Here is a 24,700-nt window from a genome sequence, read left to right as displayed (position 1 = left end):
GTAAATAGCTGCATAGCTGCATCTGTCTCCCTCACAAATAAATACAATGTCAAATTCAAAATTAAAACCCTATGGTGAAACTTGAATACTAATAGGCTCTATAGTAAAAGAAAAAAAATAACTCATTGCATACAAAAGTAAATTTAACTCTCAGGGTACTGAAGCACCATTGCTAAACTAAACTAGGAACTCTGGACCTTGATCAAATCAACCAAAGTCAAATGTGAGGTAAAAAGTAACCATTCAGGTAAGGTATAAATACAAAGTCTTTTTTAATTATGTTAAAAATATCAGAAACATTGCCCAGCACTGTGTAGAGTTAATACTAACCGTAGAATAGAGAGACGTGCTGTATCTTTAAGAAGCATTTCCAAGGACTGAACGTGCATATAAATAGCAAGCACGTGCTAGCCTCAGTGCTATTTTGAGATTGCAGCCAAAAACTGAGCATGTACAAGTGTAATAGCTGGTTTGTTTATAAGTTTATCTAAGTTAAAGTTATTAAGCCTCAATCCTAATATGTTTGTACATAATAAAGCTGCTTGAACAGAACCCACAAAGGGTCGTCTATTTCATCCTGACTGGACAAGTGGCATGGTGTCAGAACAGGGATTCCAGAGACTGCTTTTCAGAGCTATGAGTTGCAGAGTTAACAGTGAAGGTAAACTAGGAGAACCAAGCACAAAAATGGGCTAGAAATAAACAAAAGGTAATGAAAACTTGCACAAATTACTTATTTTATAAAAAAACATAAAACGGAGTGTTACAGGGGCACAAACCCTATTATTAAACAAGCGAGAGGCACAAAAGGTTTATTAATTAAACAAAATGTCTAAAATTAAGATATTTGATAAAACGAGCATCAGAAAAGCACATAAAGGGTTCGGAATTACCTTGGAATTGCAAAACAAGCATGCTTAGAGTAAAACGAGCACAAGAAAAGTATAATGGGTATGAAAAGAGATTAAACGTGCAAAACAAATATAATAAGGGTAAAAAGGGCACATTAGGCATAAATAAAAAGGCCACTGCATGTTTTTTGGCAAAGTATTGTGTTTTGGCATAACTACTATTTTGCATTATACTGAGGGCATAACTAGAGTTATTCAAAGTATCTCAAAGTGTGTAAAGTGCTTACAGTATGCGCTTATTACTGTGCATTTATTTTGAAGAGTGTATCTGTGCAAAGTCCAACTATTTTGTGAAGTACAGTCAAAATACAGTCATTTTGAAAAGTTTCTTGCAATGTAAAGCGATATTTTTGGGAGTTTCAGAGTGCTGTGTACTGTTTATTTGCAAAGTGCAATTACTTTGAAAGGTTTCTTACTCTGAGCTTCTTCTGCCCAGTTTATTCGCACAGTACCATTATTTTGAAATGTTTCTTATATTGATAAGAGGTGATTTCTTACAGTTTAGTCATTTCAAGAGTATTCTTCTGCCCAAGAGTTTTATTTCACAAAGTTCAGTTATTTAGAGGCTTGTTGTGCTATTTTGCATAGTTACAAATACTGGCATAAATTTTTGGCATATGTATATGTATGCGTGTTCGTGCATACTTGCAAAAGTCTTCACTGGTATGTGTTAATATGGCAGATGGATTTTGAAAACCCTTATCCCTTGTATGTGATCAGAGTATTGCAGAGAGCTGGAGAATATTTGAGCAGGAGTACGATATTTTTATACAAGCAGCTTATTCTGACAAAGATGCATGCACCAGGGCATTCATTTTACTAAACCTACCTGGGTCATAGGTCATTAAAAGCGAGCATTCATTTGTGCATGCACCAGCAGTATATGAGGGAGAAGGTGAAAACCATCATATTGTTGTACAGGTTGAATCAAGGGAAGACCCCGAGTGTTTGAAATGCAAGTTCAGGGAAATGTGTAACCCCCAGACAAATATTACATTACAGAGGCATTTGTTTTACACAATCAATCAGAAACCAGGGGAAACTTTTGCAATTTATATTACTGACCTGAGAAACAAAGCTAAAACATGTCGGTTTGGTAATTTAAAAGATGAGTTGATAAAGAACCGGCTTGTGTGTGGTATTAATAGTGCTGCTGTGAGAAAGATTTTGCTTCATGACAGTGATTTAACTCTGAGCAAAGCTATTGAGATTTGTCCAATCCATGAAGTTACAGACAGACATACAAGTATGCTTTTAAGTGATAAGAGCATGGTTCAGCAGGCTCCAGAGCAAATCTAGACAGCATGCAACACATGGCTAGCAGAAGCAGCCCTAAGCACATGACATCTGCCACCCCTGCTGGCTCCCCAGGTAAAACCCATAGTTTTCCAGCAAGTTCTAAGAAGAGAGCAAGCTCACTCCAGTACAAGGGTGTCAGCAAAACCCAAATCCAGCTTTATTGTTAACTGTCACAATTGTGGTGGCAATCAGTAGTCTAAAAGAGAAAAATGTTTAACATTTGGTCAGTAACCCACAAGTGTAAAAAATTGAACCATTTTCAAAAGTTTTGCAAATCAAGTAAACCTCACACAGTTGTAAAGAAGGGTCACTTAAAAAAGCAAGTTGATCATATAGAGAGCTGCAATTCTACTTTCAACGTAGATGGTGTGTCAGTAATTGGTGAAAAGGTTGATGCAGTGAATTTCTTGGCAAAGAATGAAGTGTTTTGTACTGTCCAGATCAACTGTAAATACGCCAAGCTTAAAGTAGACACCGGCTCAAAGTGTATTCTTATGTCAGCAGACACATTTGCTAAGGTGAGGACTGGTGAACAACTCAATGTGGCTAACTGTGTGAAACTTGTTGCTTATGGACGTGAAGAAATTCAAACCAAAGGCTTAGTAGTGCTTTCATGTAATTTGACTAGGAACTGTTACAGCTTATTATTCTATGTAGTCTGAAGACCTGTGTAGTCATTATTGGGTCTCAGAGAGAGTTTGAGAATGAAATTTGCTTTCCTTTACCAAAGAAGTTCATCATATAAGCACATATCCTAGTTCCAATTTTACTGAAGCTATTTTTTCAGAGTATGCTGATGTTTTCAATGACAAGTAGGGCAAGCTTCCAGTTGTGTATTCTATGAAGTTAGGCTCAGAAGTCAGTCCAGTAGTCAGACTATCAAGAAAAGTTCCGATAGATATACAAAATAGAGTTAAAGCTCAGTTGGATAAAATGGTGCAGCAAGGTGTAATTTGTCCAGTCACAGAACCAACTGAATGGGTGTTGTCCATGGCAGCAGCCCACAAAAAAGGCTCAGATGAAATCAGAATATGTATTGACCCAAGAGATTTGAACAAAGCATTAAAGAGACCACATCATCCCATGAGTACAGTTGAGGAAGGCACAGCCCTAATACCAAATGCCACTGTTTTTTTTTCTGTTTGGATGCAAAAAGTTAATTTTGGCAAGTTATGTTTGATCACAAATCCTCATTACTGACTACTTTCAGTATCCCATTTGGCAGATACAGATTCCTTAGGATGCCATTTAGAATAAATGCTGCAAGTGAAGTTTTCCAGCGTGCAATGGAGCAAATGTTTTCAGGTTATCCTTGTGCCTTGATAGTAGATGATTTATTGGTTGGAGGCAATGGTGAAATAGAGCATGATAGAAACCTTAACAAAGTTCTAGACAGAGCACGTGAAGTGAACTTAAAGCTCAAGCCTCTGAAGTGCAAATTCAGACTACCAGATGTTACATATGTAGGCCATTTATTTACTAGCACTGGCTTGCAACCAGAGCTGTCCAAGCAAGCAGCCATTCTTGAGATGTCAGCACCAGATAATGTTCAAGCTCTGAAATGTTTTCATGGTATGGTCAACTATTTAGGCAAGTTTATACCAGACTTCAGTGAGTTGACAGCACCTTTGAGAGAGCTAACATGTATAAATGTTATATGGTCTTGGTTGGAACAGCACCAGAGAGCATTTGAAGACCTTAAGTGGAAAATTGCTACCCCACTTACATTAAGATACTATGATGTCAATAAATCAGTAACTCTTTCCTGTGATGCTTCAAAATTTGGTCTTGGCACAGTTATTCTTCAAGAAGGTAGACCAGTAGCCTATGTGTCTAGAACACTTACCCAAACTGAAATGCAATATACTCAAATTGAGAAAAAACTTTTGACAATAGCATTTGCATGTTCAAAGTTTCATGATTATATCTATGGTCGAGATATTCAGACTGAAACTGATCATCAACCTCTAGTCAATATTTTAAAGAAGCCTATGCATTCACCTCCAGTGAGATTACAAAGAATGATGCTCAAATTGCAAAAGTACAACTTCAAAATGGTCTATACAAAAGGCAGACTTCTTTATCTGGCTGATACCTTATCCAGATCACCCAGAGATACAACTGAACAGCTTAATGCAGAGAATTTTTGATGTCATGGAAGCATATAATTTTTCTATCACAAGACTTGATGAGCTGAGAGATCATACAAAGACTGATCCAATTTTGCAAAAGCTCAACCACTACATTAATGTTGGAGGGCCGTCAAAGCAATCTAGTGTACTACCTGAAGTGCAAACGTATTTTCCTTACAGAGATGAGATGTTGATGAAAGATGGCATTATTTTCAAAGGTCCTAAAATTGTTGTTCCTGCTTCCTTACAACATGAATATATCCAGATTTTACATTGTGGCCACCCAGATTCCAAATCTACCAAAAGAAGAGTAAGAGGACTAGTATTTTGGCCTTCTCTAGTAAAAGACATTGGTAAAGTACTTTCTTCTTGTTCAGTATGCAATAGCACTAAACCGCATTTGGAAAAAGAGCCACTTCAGCTAAGTCAAGTTCCTGAACTACCTTGGTCAACAGTAGCCACTGATATATTCAAATGGAACAATCAGCATTGCTAGGTATTGGTAGACTCTTATTCGAACTGGTTTGAGATTGATTTACTACCTACTCTAACGTCCACTGCTATCACCAAGTTGAAACATCATTTTTCAGTCCGATGTAATCCACACAAAGTTATTTATGACAATGGTACACAATTTGCCAGTCAGTTGTTTCATAAATTTGCAAAAGAATGATTTCTTCATCCATTGAAAGAAGGAGCTACAGTGAGGATAAAAATAGCAAAAGGTTTCGACTGGATTGGTGAAGTAACAAGTATATGTGCAGAGCTGAAATCCTATTTTATGAAATCTGAGGGTGTGGAGTACAGGAGAAATCGCAGACATCTACTTCTTGTATCAGAACCGTTATCACAGCATTGTTCCTGTGATACAGACTCTAGATCTCAGACCAATTCAGACAATGTTCCTGTTGCAGAACGTGTCTTGAGTCCTACTTCCATTTCTGATGATGTTCCTGATGTACCTCTTCTTTTTCTTTCAGCTGTTCTCATTAGGGGTCACCACAGCAGATCGTCTGTTTCCATTTCTTCCTGTCCTCTGCATCTTGCTCTGTCACACCAACCACCTGCATGTCCTCTCTCACCACATCCATAAACCTTATCTTAGGCCTTCCTCTTTTCCTTGTACCTGGCAGCTTCATCCTTAACATCCTTTTTCCAATATACCCAGCACATGTCCAAACCAATGCAATCTTGCCTCTCTGGCTTTGTCTCCAAACTGTCCAACCTAGGCTGACCCTCTAATATACTTATTCCTAATCCTGTCTACCCTCATCACACCCAGTGCAAATCCTAACATCTTTAGCTCTGCCACATCCAGTTCTGACTCCTGCCTTTTTGTCAATGCCATTGTCTCCAACCCATATAACATAGCTGGTCTCACTACCCTCTTGTAGACCTTCCCTTTCACTCTTACTGGTACTTGTCTGTCACAAATCACTCCTGACTCTCTTCTCCACTCACTCCACCCAGCCTGTACTCTCTTCTTCACCTCTCTTCCACACTCGCCATTACTCTGATCTGTTGATCCCAAGTATTTAAACTCATCCACCTTCACCAATTCTATTCCCTGCATCCTCACCATTCCTCTATCCTCCCTCTTATTCCCACACATATATTCTGTCTTAGTCTTGCTGACCTTCGTCTCCTCTCTAGAGCATATTCCACCTCTCCAGGGTCTCCTCAACCTGTTCCCTACTCTCACTACATATCACAATGTCATCTGCAAACATCATAGTCCATGGGAACTCCTGTCTGATCTCATCTTTCAACCTGTCCATCACCACTGCAAATAAGAAAGGGCTCAGAGCTGATCCTTGATGTAATCCCACCTCCATCTTAAATGCATCTGTCACTCCCACTGCAGATCTCACCACTGTCACACTACCCTTGTACATATTCTGTACCACTCTTACATACCTCTCTGCCACTCTCGACTTCCTCATACAATACCACAGCTCCTCTCTAGGCACCCTGTCATATGCTTTCTCTATGTCCACAAATACACAGTGCAACTCCTTCTGACCTTCTCTGTACTTCTCCATCAACACTCTCAGAGGAAACATCGCATCTGTGAAAACTGGTAGAGATGGGTGAAGGCTACCAGCCTAGCTAAATATAATTTGATACATAATTCTGGCATTTGTAAATATAAATATAAAATACAGGCTTGTTTCTTAAATGAAAGAAAACACTGTAAAATGTGAACTTCAAGATTGTAGCAACATTGCCATCTGCCAAGCATTTCAAATGTTCTTTGAAATTAAAATTATGTTTTGTATGTCCTTTGAAGTTAGAATTTTGAGTTGATGAGTCTGGAGTAAGCATCCTGCCTATTGTTTTAAGGCTAAAGTCAATGACCAGAATGTACATGTGGAATGTCCTTTATTGTTCTAAGTGTAAAATAATATAAATGCAGTTAATGTGTAGCCTGGGAACTCCAGGAAGGGGGAAAAAGACGATGTAATGTTTATCAGAACTGGAGTTTCAGTTTAAACAGTGAGAACCAGAGATTATTAAGCATTTTTGTCTTGACATCCATCTCATCAGCACTCTGCCTGTTGTCTTAAGTAAGTTATCGTAGAAGTGTGTTTTCTTGTAGAAATATCTAGGACTATAAAGGTTAGACTAAGTGTTCTGTTATGTCAGAACTGTACTACTGATTTATTTTAAGTTTCTGTGTGATCTCTGAACTCTTGTGTAGCATTGTATTGTAGTAGTATTGTCTTGTGTTTTTAGTATTTATTATTAAATACTTTTAAAAACCTTTTACCTGTGGCTGGTTTGTGTAGAGACAAGTTAAGCTCTAGAGTACATTGCATATTTATAGAGTTTATTGTACAAGGCCACTCTAATAAGCCTTAGACTGTTTAGTCACACTTGCCAATTGGATAATAATATTGCACTATAATAACTGGACACCCTTTTAAGGGCCTTTGGGTAGCTGATAATTATTAACTAGTGGTGGTAGTAATTACTACCATATAGTCTGGGTAAAGGGGCACAGCTGGAGAATCTGTGTCAGCCTTTCCCAGGAGTGTATGTGAAGTTGTATAAATACTTATCTCAAAGTGTGTGTATGTGTCAGCTACTTGGGCAGGGGAAACGAAGCACTGGTTGGACAGAGAGGGTACTGGAGGTTAGCTTGCCAGCTAGGCTGAGATCTGGACCCTATAGCTGTGCCAGTGGGGAGTCTTATTGGGAACCTGGAGAGCAAGGGAGCAACCAGCCCCAGACTGACTGTGATCTCTGTGTGCACTTAAGGGAAATTGTACTTTACTGTGTGTATTTGTTATCCTTTCCTCTCATATGAAATGCCCTCTCTGGTATTAGTGGTGAGGATTGAGGCTCCTTGATTGCTGGGCCAGGTGGTTTGCAGTGGTGGGATCCACTTCACATTTGTGGTGGCGATGGATATCCACATCACATATTAATTAGTTGGCAAATGCTAATTGGCTTGTAGTGGTGTGGGTAGAGTGAATCCTGTAGCTTATGTACAGTTATCTCTGAAGGTGTTTTTGTACTCTAAATCAGCCGTGCAGTGAATACTGAGAGTTCAGATCACAATCGTTTTATTTCTTTTGTTAGCTTAGTTAGTCAGGGTGAGCAGGCAGTATGTTAGCAGAGGAGTATGGAAAGCTGACAAGGAGCCAGCTGGTGGAGATATGCCAGGGTAGAGGACTGGTGCATGGAAACCTGACTAAGGCAGACTTGATTGCAGCCTTGGTTACAGCTGCATCAGAAAATAGCATCCAGGAGGACAATCAGACTGGCAGTGGAGATACAATATCCTCAGAGAATGGACAGCTCAACCTTTCTGTGAAGGACAATCAGACTGGCAGTGGAGATACAATATCCTTGGAAAATGGGACAGCTCAACCTTTCTGCAGTGGACTTAAAAATCCAGCTGGAGCTAAAGAGACTTGAGTTGGAGGTCAGGCATTTGGAGATAGAAGCCAAAGAAAAGGAGCATCAGAGGAGGCATGAGAGGGAAATGCTGACTCTTCACCAGAGTCATGGAGGTAATAGGGAAGGGAGTAACTTGACCCCAGAAGCACAACAGCTGAGTAATTTTTTTGCGCAATTTAAAGAGGGGGATAATTTTGATAGTTTCATTCATATGTTTGAGAGGGTATGCAAACAGTATAGTGTTGACCAAAGCTCTGGGTATGGTTCCTCCATGGGAAAGCTGTAACTTTTTTATCAAAAATGCCTGACTCCGTCTGTTTTGATTATACTGCTGTAAAAAAATGTCTTTTAGAATGTTTTAAGCTAACACCTGAAATGTATAGGAAAATGTTTTGTGAACATAGACACAAGGCAGATGAAAGTGTGTGTGTGAGTATGTTGCTGAACTGAGCACTTATTTTCATAGCTGGATGAGTGGATGTCAGGTCACCACTTTTGAAGGGCTGGCAGACCTTTTGGTGAGGGAACAAGCCCTTAGCACTTTGCTTGAGGACATGAGGATCTGGTTATCTGATAGACAATGTGCTACTTCAAATGAGTTGGGGAAGAAGGGAGACCTATACCTGGCCAGCAGGGCAGCCCTGCACAGGAATGGGACCCCAGTACTGCTCATTGGTCTAAAGGAACCCATGGTGGGCAGCACAGACTGCCCCAACAGAATCTGCTAGTAGCAGGGGAAGCCACTAGTCCAGGTACACATCCAGGAGCTAGGGTTAAATGTTATTAATGCAACCAGTGGGGCCATGTGGCATACAGGTGTCCATGGTGGCAAGGTGGGGAACCAGAATTGAGGGAGCCAGTAAGGGGGCAAGACAAAATGCCAATAGTAGGTTGTCTTCAGACAATAGGGGTACTAAACTACCATCCTGCAGATGTCCTGAGAGGGAAGGATTTGGATGAGGCAGTACCATGTACTTATGCAGTTACATGCAGTGAGGCTAGGAGACAAGCATATGGGTCTCCTAGCCTGGGGGAGACCCAGACAGACTGCATACTTGCAGCCAGGACTGGTGAGGTGGTTACTTCAGGGAGTGAGCTACGCTGTAGCAGTGAGCCTGAAGGTGAGCCACAGCTGCTTGTGGGTACTGATGTTCCCTTGGACAGGGTAACTGCAAAGGTAAAGGTGAGTAATAGTATCCAGACTGACAGTGAGGCACTACTGTCAGAAGATGCCAGACTTCCTGTGGAAGGTGAGCTGGGAAGGGTTACAAGGAGAGAGTTGAGACAGGCTCAGCTCTCAGACCCTACATTGCAAGGCCTGAGGCAGATAGCTAGGGAGGCACCTGATTCTCAAGGAAAGGGGGAATCTGTATACTGGGACAAAGAGTTACTATACAGAGAGTGGACCCCTGAGGGAGGGCTAGATGGAGAGAGAGTACAGACGTTGGTAGTGCCTAGAGCCTACCATCTGGCACTTCTAGCCATAGCCCATGATATTCCCTTTGCAGGTCATATGGGCATAAAACATACAAATAGGCATATTATGCAGAACTTCAATTGGCCTGAAATTTCCAGAGATGTAGCAGGGTACTGCAGGACCTGTGAGCAGTGCCAAAAGGCAGGGAAGGCTGGACACAAGGTGAGAGCTCCTTTGATGCCTTTCTCTGTGATTGAGGAGTTATTTCCAAGGGTAGCTATGGAAATTGTGAGGCCTCTGAGTACCCCAAGTTCCACAGGGAAAAAGTATATCCTAGTGGTAGTGGATTATGCTACACGATACCCTGAGGCAGTGGATTTGTCCTCCATTGAGGCAGAGAAGGTGGCAAATGCTTTGTTAGACATTTTCAGCAGGGTGGGTTTCCCAAAAAGAAATACTGTCTGACAGAGGTGCCAATTTCATGTCAGACCTGCTGGCTTGTATGTGGAAGTCCTGTGGGGTGAAGCCCATGAAAACCACCCTCTGCTATCCCCAGACTAATGGTCTTGTTGAGAGGTTAAACTCTACAATCAAGTCCATGCTACGGGCACTTGCAGATCAGTTTAAGAGGGAGTGGGACAAATATTTGCCCCATCTGTTGTTTGCTTACAGAGAGGTTCCCCAGGAATCCAAAGGTTTTTCACCCTTTGAGTTGCTGTATGGGCATAGGGTGAGGGGACCTCTAGATTTAATTCAAGATGAGTGGGAAGGCGAGTGTGAATCTCTCAAGGAGTCTGTTGTGGCATATGTCTTAAACCTAAGGACAAGGCTTAGGGAACTTATGGGCTTGGCCCAGGAGAACCTGGCAGAAGCCCAACAACAGAAAAAGGTGTGGTATGACAGGAATGCTCAAGCTAGAGAGTATGCTGTGGGGCAGCAGGTAATGGTCCTCATCCCTGTCAGACATAACAAACTGCAAGCAGCTTGGGAGGGACCCTACAAGGTGGTAAGAAATGTAAGTGATGTTAACTACATGGTGGAACTGCTAGGCAGATGGCATTGGCACAAATTGTACCATATTAACATGATGAAACCTTAGCATGATAGGGAGGCCCTTGTGCTGAGCATTTGCAATGGATTGCAGGAGGAATCTGAGGGAGATCAGGGCACTGATTTCCTCAGTGAGGCTTGGGCTGACACCTCAGTGGAAGGGGTAGCAATATCCCAGCAGCTATCTCCTACCCAGGTTCGAGAAATCTGAGCAGTGTTGCAGGAATTTGGGGACATGTTCACTAGGAAACCAGGATGCACCCACCTGGTGCAGCACCAGGTGGATACAGGACCCAAAAGGCCTATTAGGCAGGCCTCTTATTAGGTGCCTGAGAGAGTCAAACAGACTCTGAGGGAGGAGGTACAGGAGATGTTGGAACTAGGGATGATTCAAGAGTCCAACAGTCCCTGGGCCTCCCCAGTGGTGCTGGTGCCAAAGAAGGATGGTAGCACCAGGTTCTGTGTGGATTACAGGAGATTAAATAGTCACACAGAGTCAGATGCTTACCCCATTCCTAGGACAGATGAGGGCCTAGAGCAGCTGGGTGGGGCTAAGTATCTTACAACCACTGATCTTACCAAGGGTTACTAGCAGGTGCCCTTGACTCCCAATGCTAGAGAGAAGTCAACCTTTGTAACTCCTTTTGGCTTGTACGAGTTCACAAAGATGCCCTTTGGGATGAAGAATGCCCCAGCGACTTTTCAGGGGCTGGTAGATAATATCCTAGCAAAAGCAGGAAGGTTTGCCCTTGCTTACCTGGAGGATATTGCCATCTACAGCCATTACTGGCCAGAGCACCTTCAGCATGTCAAGGAGGTGTTGGGCAGAATACAGGGGGCAAGGTTGACCAGTAAGCTGAGTAAATGTCAGGTGGGTATGGCAGAGGTCTCCTACCTAGGGCATAGAGTGGGGAGTGGTAAGATAAGGCCAGAACCTGGCAAAGTGGAAGCCATTCAGGCATGGCCTCCACCTGTTACTAAAAAGCAGGTGAGGGCATTTTTAGGGACAGCAGGGTACTACAGAAAGTTCTTCCCTATTTATAGTACTATAGCTGCTCCCCTCACAGACCTGACAAGGAAGAACAGGATAGATAAGGTAGTGTGGACACCAGCATGTGAGCAGGCATTGCAGAAGCTTAAAGAAGCTTTGAGAGGACCCCCTGTGTTAGCCAGTTTAGATTACAGCAAAGAATTTGTGCAGGTGGATGTTTCAAACCATAGGGTTTTCAGAGGGAGAAGAGCACTTAGTGGTTTATTTCAGTCATAGGCTCCAACCCAGGGAGGAATGCTTTGCAGATGCAGAAAAGGAATGTCTAGCCATAGTGTGGGCACTGCAGAAACTTCAGCCTTATCTCTATGAAAGAAAATTCACTGTTATGACAGATCACAACCCTCTAATATGGTTAAACAGAGCCAGCCAGCAAAATTCCAAGTTTCTAAGATGGAGCATGGGGTTGCAAGCATATGATATGTCAGTGCAGCACCGCAGTGGGATTAGCAGTGCCAATGCAGATGGGCTCTCAAGACAGAGAATGGGGTGAGGTACCCTCAGATAGACCTAACCCTCTCAAGCGTCGTTTCTCAAGGGGCACTTGGAAAAACTATCTTGAGTTCTCCGGTGGGGGGGGGGATTTGAAGACTGGTAGAGATGGGTGAAGGCTGCCAGCCTAGCCAAATAGAATTTGATACATAATTCTGGCATTTGTAAATATAAATATAAAATACAGGCGTGTTTCTTAAATGAAAGAAAACACTGTAAAATGTGAACTTCAAGATTGTAGCAACATTGCCATCTGCTGTAAGGAAAACTAAGCCAAGCATTTCAACCGTTCTTTGAAATTAAAATTATGTTTTGTATGTCCTTTGAAGTTAGAATTTCGAGTTGATGAGTCTGGAGTAAGCATCCTACCTATTATTTTAAGCCTAAAGTTAATGACCAGAATTTAAATGTGGAATGTTCTTTATTGCACTAAGTGTAAAAGAATGTAAATGCAGTTAATGTGTAGCCTGGGAACTCCAGGAAGGGGAAAAAAGATGATGTAATGTTTATTAGAACTGGAGTTTCAATTTAAGCCTTGAGAACCAGAGATTATTAAGCATTTTTGTCTTGACATCCATCTCATCAGCACTCTGCCTGTTGTCTTAAGTAAGTTATCTTAGAAGTGTGTTTTCTTGTAGAAATAACTAGGACCATAAAGGTTAGACTAATTGTTTTTCTGTTATGTCAGAACTGTACTACTGATTTATTTTAAGTTTCTGTGTGATCTCTGAACTCTTGAGTAGCATTGTATTGTAGTAGTATTGTCTTGTGTTTTTAGTATTTATTATTAAATAGTTTTAAAAACATTTTATCTATGGGTGGTTTGTGTAGAAACAAGTTAAGCTCTAGAGTATATTGCATATTTATAGAGTTTATTGTACAAGGCCACTCTAATAAGCCTAAGACTGTTTAGTCACACTTGCCAATTGGATAATAATATTGCACAGTAATAATTGGATATCCTTTTAAAGACCTTTGGGTAGCTGATAATTATTAGCTGGTGGTGGCAGTAATTACTACCGTATAGTCTGGGTAAAGGGGCACAGCTGGAAAATCTGTGTCAGCCTTTCCCAGGAGTGTCTGTGAAGTTGTATAAATACTTATCTCAAAGTGTGTATATGTGTCAGCTACTTGGGCAGGGACACAAAGCACTAGTTGGACAGAGAGAGTACTGGAGGTTAGCTTGCCAGCTAGGCTAAGATCTGGACCATATAGCTGTGCCAGTGGGGAGTCTTATTGGGGACCTGAAGAACAAGTGAGCAACCAGCCCCAGACTGACTGTGATTTATGTGTGCACTTAAGGGAAATTGTACTTTACTGTGTGTATTTGTTATCCTTTCCTCTCATATAAGACGCCCTCTCTGGTGTTAGTGGTGAAGATTGAGGCTCCTTGATTGCTGGGCCAGGGAGTGGCCATCACAGCATCTGTAGTGCTCTTTCCTGGCATGAAGCCATACTGCTGATCACTAATCATCATCTCCCTTCTTAACCTAGCTTCTACTACTCTTCCCCATAATTTCATGCTGTGACTGATCAATTTTATCCCTCTGTAGTTACTACAGCTCTGCACATCACCCTTATTCTTAAAAATTGGTACCAAAACACTTTTTCTCCTCTCCTCAAGCATCCTCTCACTTTCCAAGATTTCATTAAACAATCTGGTTAGAAATTCCACCTCCAAGCTTCCACAGGTATGTCATCTGGACCAACAGCCTTTCCATTCTTCATCCTCTTCATAGCTATCCTTACTTCCTCCTTGCTAATCCATTGCACGTCCTGATTCACTATCCCCACATCATCCAACCTTCTCTCTCTCTCATTCTCTTTATTCATCAGCCCATCAAAGTACTCTTTCCATCTCCTCAACACACTCTCCTCGCTTGTGAGTACGTTTTCCTCATTATCCTTTATCACTCTTACCTGCTGCACATCTTTCCTAGCTTGCTCCCTCTGTCTAGCCAATCGGTACATGTCCTTTTCTCCCTCCTTAGTGTCTATCCTTTCATACAACTCTCCATACATCTTTACCTTAGCCTTTGCCAACTCCCTCTTTGCCATGCACCTCATCTCCTTATACTCCTGTCTACTTTCTTCAGCTATCTGACAATCCCACTTCTTCTTCTCCAGCCTCTTTCTCTGTATACTCTGCTGTACTTCCTCATTCCACCACCAGGTCTCCTTGTCCTCCTTCCTCTGTCCAGATGTCACACCAAGCACCTTTCTAGCAGTCTCCCTTATTAGCTCTGCTGTAGTTACCCAGTTGCTTGGTATCTCTTCACTGCCACCCAGAGCCTGTCTTAACTCTTCTCTGAACTCCACCTCACAATCACCCTTTTTCAATTTCCACCATTTGATCCTTGGTGCTGCCTTCACACTCCACCTCCTCTTCTTGATCACTAACGTCATTCTACAGACCACCATTCTATGCTGCCTAACTACACTTTCCCCTGTCACCACTTTACAGTCTCCAATCTCCTTCAAACTGGCCCTTCTGCATAGGATATAATCCACCTGTGTGCATCTCCCTCCACTCTTGTATGTCACCCTATGCTCCTCCCTCTTGTTAAAATAAGTATTCACCACAGCCATGTCCATCCTTTTTGCAAAATCCACTATCATATGACCTTCTGCATTCCTTTCCTTAACACCATACCTACCCATCACTTCCTCATCTTCTCTGTTCCCTTTACCAACACACCCATTTAAATCTGTTCCAATCACCACTCTCTCACCCTTGGATACAGTCATAACCACTTCATCCAACTCGCTCCAAAATTTTTCTTTCTCATCCATCACACACCCAACTTGCAAAGCATATGCACTAACAACATTCATCATTACACCATCAGTTTCCAGCTTCATAAACATCACTCTATCTGATACTCTTTTCACCTCCAAAACAGTCTTGGCATACTGTTAATTCAGGATAATCCTACCCCATTTCTCCTCCCATCCACACCATGATAGAACAATTTGAACCTGCCTCCAATACACCTGGCCTTACTTCCCTTCCACCTGGTCTCTTGCACACACAATATATCAACCTTCCTTCTGTTCATCATATCAGCTAGCTCTCTCCCTATACCAGTCATACTGCCGACATTCAAAGTTCCTACCCTCACTACCACATATACTGAAAGGCATAATAAAGTGGCAAGACTTGTACTGGGGATTGTGCATACATTATAATATTGAAGTAGCTGAAAAACACTGGAAACATGAGACACAGAACATCACAGAAAATGATGAAGTCTGCATCACATGGGATCACCCATTACCAACAGTTTAAAAGATATAGATGTGAGAAAAACAGATATATTGGTCCATGAAAAGAAGATGGAAATAGCATTGATCTTTGAAATCACTACACCCAGTGACTAAAGTGTCTTCCATACAGAGACACAAAGTCATAAAGATCTGCAGGCAGAAATGAGAGCAATGTAGAAAGATACCCAGACAGTTCCAATAGTAGTAGGAGCAATGGGTCTTGTAAAATAGAATCTACAATTGTATTTAGATATGTTACCAATATATATAACTCTGTGCGAATTGCAGGAGTCATTACTGGGTACATTGCAGGTGCTACAAAGAGCACTTCTGGCTGATGACAAAGATTTAAACAATCCTAATTTCATGAAATTTAATTATCATTTGACTTAGGAATAGGGTCCCTCCCCATCATAGTATTAGAAACCCAAAAGATTTGGAAAAATTAAAAAAGCATAAATGTCAATTCTCATTGTGGAGGTTGAGAAGCACAGAAAAGGGAAAAATGTCAGTATGTGCATTTCATTTCTAATATGCTTTCATAGCAGAATGAAAATTCAGAGTGTCCTTCAGTATGTATCTGTTAGCTTGCATCCTGTCTAATATTAGCAAGTGCTGACAGAGTTAGAAAAGTACAAGGTTTGTTCCAAGCAGTAAGTTTTATCAAGGAAATTAGAACTCATGCCTAACATAGAATGTCATAAACAAGCAGCCACTAGATCTTCATTAGCAAAATTAATGCAGTAGTGGCAGTTTTATAATTGTTACAATAATGTTCATTTTAATGAAAAAAGGCATAAAGAGTGTTGATTCTTGTAATTCAGGGAGGCAGGATCTTGATTCTAGTCTCCTACATACTTGTCTTTCTGTGAACTAAAGGAGATTATTGTGCTCTGCTGAACTGCCTCATGTGAAAGTTATTTGGTACTTTAATAGTTTGGTGCTATGCTTCGCAGAGTTCTGAGTCGTTTGTGTGCTGCTGCATTAGAAATTGCCAGTGGGACCAAAAGACAGACAGTTCTTCTGACAGGCAAGTTTCTGGTGTGACAGTATTTAATTTTAAATCTCAGCAGAGCTTAAAGTCTGTATAGGTAAGCTTTACTAAAACTGTATTCACTAGCTTTCCATTGCATGTGAGCAAGTAAATTGCATGAAAAGAGTTGAATGTCTGTGTGATCACTTCTACTAACATGCTTCAGGTATAACTGTGTGCTAGAGAGGTATTGATTAATATATACAAGGACAGAGTGTCCTTATCACAGGGCCCATGATACCCTAGTAGAAGGACTTAAAAAAGTCTTCTGAAGAGTGAGAACTAATCAAACTTATAAAGAAAAAGGAACAGAGGACTGTACATTGGGAGTGTGAGTGACCCTAATTATAGCCACTGATCTATCCCTTCAGTATGAGAGAGGGTTTTTATAATGGGCACCAGTACAAATGGCTTTAAGGAGGCAGAGCCAAGGTCTCCAGGCAAGTATATGTTTAAAGATAATGTTTAAAAAGGTGAAACAAAGTTTTATGTGTCCGTAAAAAACTGTTCACATGCACAAGTAATTATTTGGTAAACAGTCTGAAATGATAGTGCTTTAAAATTTCTGGAAAAAGTTCTTTTGATAAGAAAATTTTAGAAAATCTGAAAGATAAACTGAAACAGAAGGGCAACAAGCTACCAAGCCTCTTATTGGTCAGCTTTTAATGACTGGCTAGAATAATCTAAACCTAAGAAAAATAAATCTGTAGTTAGAAGTTTAAAATATAACTCTGCTAGGTTAAAGTCACAGCTGCAGGCAGCTAATAGAACAGTTAACACTTTACAAAATATGCAGATGAAAAGACCCATTCATGGTGCATGTATCCTTTAAGACAGTTAGGGATTATCAATCACACAGCCAGAATCATCAGATGATGACTGGCCACTGTTACCTTCTGCATCCACTTTATGACCACCACAAGAATCTCAAGAAATTGGCAGTTCTCTCTGTCCAAGAGGACAGGTAGAGGTGAGTTTTGCAGAAACAAATACCATTTTCCTAGATACAGCCCGTTATATCCAACACTTGCAGTTTCCCCTCTGGGTCAGGATATAACACTAAATTTCACTAACAATGTCAACCTGCCATACCCTCAGACCAAATGTTAATGGGTATAGCTAACAAAGGAAAACAATTATAAAACAAACATAAATCCAGGGTAAAGTTAAAATGATTTATTAATAAAAGTCAGCCAGCAAAAACTAGCACTTTGGGTAAAATTAAGCACATTATTACTCAATTACCAATTGTTATTGATGGTTAGGAATATTAGTGGGCATCTTCTGCAAGCCAACCTGCGGGAGAAGAGACAGATTCTGATTTTTCTACTGATTTTGATATGCCTTCCACACAGATGCATGCTTTGCAAGAAGTCCCAAATCCCGCGGCACCTAGAGATAGCAAGGCTGAACCTCTATAAGAGTGGTGCAGCCATAGACTGCAGTGGATTTTCAAGTCATTGTAGATTCTCTCTCCCTTCCATTCAAATACACTCAGCAAAATATGCAAAAATCTTAGAAGGGCATGTATAACTGCAAAACCCTACCATCAAAGACCTGAGAGCCACACCTCCCAATATTTTTAGAAAAATATGGGAAAAATCTAATCTGGTGCTGGTGATAACTTTCCAAAACACAGAGATGATGGGTTTCTAGTTGCTAGAAATAACCTGCTAAAAGCAATTACCACCATGTGTCCCCCTGTTCCAAACTGGGCAAGAATACAACCTATTATACAAAGAGGGAATGCATCAATTGATGCGTATTTGCAATGCATGATGATGCATTTGAAGGCTTCTCTGAACATCCAGAGCCTACAGAAGGTATTGCAGCCAGCAGATTGTTGGCAACTTTTAGAGAGGGCTTGTTATCACCTGTACAAAAACAGATTAAAAAGGCTTGTTTGAATTGATTACGTTTAGGCATTCATAAAATTGTAAATTATGCACAATATGTGGTAGACAATATTCTTAAGGAAGCAAAGGAACAAAAGAAAAAGTTATTGGATTTTCAGCTTCAACAATTCAATACCAACTTTCAAGGGCAGAGATATGGAAGAAGAAATCATAGGGGGAGAGGTAGAGTCCAACTCTTTCAGCAAAACCCAAGACAGTATCAGCGAAATTATTATTTATTTATTATTTATTTTATTTTACATTTGTTGACCGGGCTAGTCTAACAGGATACATGTCCATTTTCAGTAGAGGCCCAGGGAGATAAGCTCCAAGATAGAACAATGAAATTAACAAGATAACAAATAAGGAAACATTAAACAAAAAAAAATCATATTTACAATGCATATTACAGGTTATCACAGTAAATTCAGCAGTGCAGAATACAGGCATAACATAGCATGCTAGTACAATCAAGATGTTCTAGAGGGAGATAGTATTATGGTTAATAAGGAAGGAATTACAGTTAATGAGTAGAAGGGGTAGGAACAGCAAAGTATTAAGAGATACATAACTAGTCAGTCTTAGTACAGGGGCATAACCACTGTGTTCTGAGGAACACTTTCAATTTGTTTTTGAAGCATGATACTGAGGGAAGTGAGGAGAGTTCACTGGGGAGGAGATTCCAGGCTTTTCCAACAATATTAGAAAAGAGGGAGTCACCAGCCTTGTTGTTTAGTTTAGTGGTATGTACTAGAAGTCTCTGAGAAGACCTTAAGGATTGCAGGTTTTTATAGGGAGTGATGAGTGTGGATAGAATAGGAGTTTTGGAAGGTTTGTAAAAACTGTTGTGGGCTATAGATAGTTGATGGAATTTAATCAGACTTTGTAGTTCAAGCCATCCCAGCTGCTTTAAATTAAAGCAATGGTGGGTTCTAAATGGGTTGCCTGTAGCAAATCTGGCAATGTTATTGTAAGACATCTCCAATTTGCTAAGATTATTTTTAGATAGATTAGTAAAAAATGGGTGAGGCATAAAGAAGTGAAGTGTGTGCTATAGTGGTTTTAGCTGAAGGTAAGAGGAAGGATTTTACCCTATAGAGAGAGACAAGTTTTTTGTTGACAGTTTTTATAGTATTGTTAATATGGATATCAAAGTTCAGATTGTTGTCAATGGTGATACCCAATAGTTTGGTGGTTGGATCAGGGGATATAATAGTTTTATTGGTAGAGATAACTGAGAGGAGAGGACTTATTGGTGGGAGGGAAGAGGAGGAGTTTAGTCTTTTTGGGGTTTAGGAGAAGGCATCTATGTGTGAACCATTGCTCAACTGTGTTAAATTATTTTAATTATTATTTAATTATTTTAATTATTATCCTCCAGCTTCATCAAAGACACCCCAGGGTGTACCATGATTGAATACTTTTTTTAATCATTGTCAAACAGGGCATTGGCAAAATGAATGTCCATTTGTTGGACAGCAAGCAGCTTTGCCAAACTTTCAATCACCACAATAACCTGAAAGAAGCCCTCCTCTATGCAGCACTACTTGGCAGCCATCAGTATGGCAGCAAAACCTTTAGAACAGCCATGAGCAGGAGCTGCAGTTGCATCCCTTGATACAGATTGATCAAGACATTCCCTTTGTCAGTGTTGCAGGACAAAATACATCTGTCCTATTTCTTTTAGTTACGGGAGCTACTAGACCTATGATTACTTCAGCAAACACTAAATACCTTCAACTTTCTAAACACACAATTCAGAGTGTGGGTATGTCCAGAGTTCTTATAAACTATCGATAAACTAAATCTGTCTCTACTCAAATTGGTCCGTTAAAAGAACAGTATGCATTTATTGTAGCAAATTCAGCCCCTTAAATCTGTAAGGTAGAGATTTATTGTGTAAACTTAGATGTACTGTTTATTATACACCTGATGGTGTATTTTTGGACATTTCTAATGAATCTTTAGGATTATATACTAACACTATTTATTCAAATAAAGATGACCTTTTTCCTTTTAAAATAGCAGAGCAGTAAGTAGAAAATGCTGATACAGAAGAAGTGAATGTTATCCCTGTACTGCTCTGACCTACCCATGACAACAAGGTAGGGCTCATACAGGACGCAAATACTTGTCAGGATAACATTAAAAGTTTGTGACTGCCTACATATGGTAGTTCAGTATCCTTTATTGGTAGAAGCAGAAAAAGGAATTTAACCTGTTATCTCAGCCTTGTTACAACAAGGTATCATTGTCCCAAATTGCAGTCCTTGTAATAATCCTATTTTACCAGTTAAGAAACCAGGAAAAGTACATGTAGGTATGAATGAAAATAAAAACTTTTCTTTACAGGAGTTACTTTCTTTGCAGAAAGAAGGAGATGTATAAGCAATGGCTACAGTCACTCTACAGACATTTTTGTGGCACCATCTGAACAGTCAACTAGTAGCCCCACTAAAATTTCTAAATCAGTTGGTTAAAATATATTACTTACATTATCCTTTAAGCAAAAATCACTAATAAAACAGATATCCACTGATTGATATGCATCTCAGAAGTGGCTCAACATTCTGTAAATACTTCTGCAGTTTGTTTAGAGTATAATGTCCCTAATTCAGAGCCTTGGAGACCTTATTGCTCCATTCAGTGGGAGTTCATTGCACGTATTCAGGTACAGAAACTGAGTTATATCTTGACCATTGTTGGCATCTTTTCTGGATGGTTAGAAGCTTATCTGTGTGTGAATAATGGCACACACACAGACACACACACAAACACACACACACACACACACACACACACACACACACACACACACACACACACACACTAGGTAAGAAGTCACTAAATGAATTGATTCCTTGATTTGGTGTTCCCTGTAGTATACAGTCAAATCAGGGATCTAATTTTACTAGCCAAGTAATAACAGCAGCTTTGTAAGGCTTTAAGTGTTAAACTACATTTTTTGTCCCTATAGACCACAAGGTTCTGGAATAGTTGCGAGATCTAATCAAACTATTAGTCTTACACTAGCTAAAGTGTGTGAGGAAACTGGTCTTAAGTGACCAGAAACATTGCCTTTAGTTTTATTTAGTATTAGAAGTACAGTTAGTGCTCCTAGAAAATTATCCCCTCATGAAATCCTAATGGAAAGACCCATGAGAATGCCTGCCACCCCTGGCCCTTAGAATTTAGAGTTACCAGATATTGATGAGATGCTTGTGTTGTCTTGTGCAGAAATACCACAGTATAATTTTGCATGCAGTCCAACATCCTACAAGATCAGAAAAGCATGACCTGCATTCAGGGGAGTATTTATACATTAAAGTCCATTCCCAAAGAAACTCACTTAGACCCTGATGGAAAGGACCATACTTGGTTTTGCTCACAACTACTACTGCCATCTGTTGTGAGGGACTCCCTACCAGGATCCATGTGTCACGTGTCAAAACGACCCTCCCTTGTGAAGATTATAGCTGAAACACCACTGTCAACAGACCAGGTAAACCAGCACAGCCTATTGCCAGACAAACCAGACAATAAACCAGAAACATTGTTCCATCTGGAAGTGACAACCCATGACATTTTGACATCCAAACCAAATCAGAATCACCTGTGAACTGTTTACCATTCAATCGGGTTTCACATCTACCATCCAGCTCGCATCTGGAATGGAATCCAGTTAAGCTACCTCTGTTGCCTGACCAGGATGTTAAACAATGTGCTACCTCATCCTGGTCTGATTCAGCTTCCACTGACACTTCTTCTTCAATTCCACAACATTTTTTTGCTTCCAGTTCTAGCATTACTGATTCATTCTGCCTTTTGGATACCAGCTTGCACATTGCTTTATCCAGACAATGTTTCCTTTCAAAATCATCTGTTATTAAGGCATTGGGACAACAACTTTTGGATGATTGATTTCATTTGCACAAAGAACAGTTCACCCAACATGCTTGTTTACAATTTCTTCACAATTCTCTTTAGCTCCAACATGTTCATTTTTCCTGGTGATGAATCATTGCTCAAATTACTTTGCTTTTCATCAGCATTTTTCTTTGCCTGTTTTGACACCTGGAACCATGAATGCATCATCCTTTGTGACCATTGGAAGTGTAAGTACTGAATCATTTCTTAATAGACATCCACGTTTTTCTAAAAATAGAGACAGGCATTCGGTTAGGGTTGAACTGAGAGCACCTGAATGGCATCCTCAGTTTAATACTTTTACTTCTACCTTGCTTACTTATGCACACACCCTCAGTGTTTGTGCACATATTCCTAATGCACATAATAGGGATATCCCATTGGTTCCTATACCAGTGACAGATTCTAAGCTTCATACTGCATTTCGCTTTATTTTTCTTGCTGAAAATCGAAAGTGTAAACATGTTTCTACTCCATTTAGTTTAATGCCTCTTCAGCTAGCAATGACTGCTAAAGGATTGTACAAATGTGACACTTTTTGTCAGAATTATTACTTGGAACATTTATGATGGGGCTGGAGGACAAGGCATGGCAGAATTACATGAATATTTTTACATTTGTGGAAATCAAGCTTATCTCTGGCTACCTGCAGATGGCTCTGCTTGTTGTTATATTGGTCATGTTATTCCTGCTATTCAACATATGGCTGCTTTACCCAAAGGCAAAATATGCAATGCTCATTGCAAGAGAGATACTAAAGACATTTGTATCCCAGCTGTTAAAAAAGATGCCTCCTGGGTATATCATAATATTGTACAACAAACTACTTTTAAAAGGCTTGCTCACATCGATCTTGGTGATGGAGTCATTTCTTGGATCGGCATTATTCCTGCTTATGGGGCAATGAAATCAATCTGTGAACTTAGAAAATTATCTAAGCTTCTAGAGATTTTAAATAATTTCACTTTTGAATCTATAAATTTAGTAACCCAAGAACTGACTGCAATGCCCATCGTGATGCTTCAGAACTGCATGGCACTTGACTTTGTCCTCAGTTCTAAAAGGGGTACATGCATGTTCATCCAAACAAAATGCTGCTCTTCTATTCCTGAAAATACTGACATCAGCCATAGTCACTGAGAGATAATCCAAAAGTTACCAAATATTCACATGGCATAGAAGCCAATAATTCCCAATGAGGATGGTTAACCGACATTGCCGCTTGAAGAAGAGGAGGAGTTCTAAAGCTTTTCATGCCAATAGTCATTATAATAATTATTTTAGGTGTACTTCTTTTTATACTTAAAGTGTGCATTTTGAAATTGTTAAATTATAGAAGAGATGGCAAAGTGAACCTGATTGAAGCACTGCCACTGACCACTATCAATAAAGATAATAGTATAGTAGAAGACAAAAAAAAGTGTTGCAAGACTTCAGTAAAATATAATCTATGTAAGAGAAATGTGAAAAAGTACATAATAAGATACACACTATTGAATATATTACAGTATTCAGATTGCATTTTTGTTTCATCAAGATGTAGGTGTGTTTCATTGAAAATAAGACTAGATTTTTAAAATGACTGGGTAAAGATTGTGCATGTCAGAGACAAAAATAAATAGCAAATGAAAAAATGTTCATTCATCTGAACACTTGCAGTCATTGGGCCGGATTCATGAAACCTCCGTGTAAGACTTAATATGTCTTACTCGGAGGCTGCAGTTGAAATGGTATGATGTCAGCATGCCATGCATATTCATGAGGGCATGCTGAATCATACCCTAGGCTAACACGGTCCATGTAGGAAAGTAGGGGGCGTGTCCGAATGCCGAGTACTGCAAAGGGACACTCCCCCAGAAGAATCAGAGGCCTGAAAGTGCGAGTCCTTAGAAATGTCAAGGAACACAACACCACACATCCCCACAGACTAAACCCTACTGAAAATGTGTAAAACGTAAAAATAGCAGTTTCATTTTTTTTTTTATAATTTCAAAAATGTTTGCCCGCATTTGTGCTCGTTTGCATGGGTATGCCCTTCGCTCAGCCACAGTTAGCAGATATTGAAAAGCATATAAGATCTACATATGCAAATTAAGCCAAGTAGCAATAGCGTAGTGGTAGAGATGTTGGCCAAAGAGAAGGTAGTCACGGTTCAAGCCTCCACAACATCATTCACCATTTTTATTTAAATAAGTATGAAACAATCCCCTGACATACATATATATATATATATATATATAAAACTATAATTTAAGTAAAATGTAATGAAACGGGGCATGTATTTGTGAAGAAATGCGACAGAATAATTTATAAAAAAAGGATT

The sequence above is a fragment of the Protopterus annectens genome, chromosome 5.part0 (assembly GCF_019279795.1).
Source record: "Protopterus annectens isolate FY-2018-M chromosome 5.part0, PAN1.0, whole genome shotgun sequence".
Taxonomy (NCBI): Eukaryota; Metazoa; Chordata; order Ceratodontiformes; family Protopteridae; genus Protopterus; species Protopterus annectens.
Note: the sequence above shows the minus strand (reverse complement) of the source record.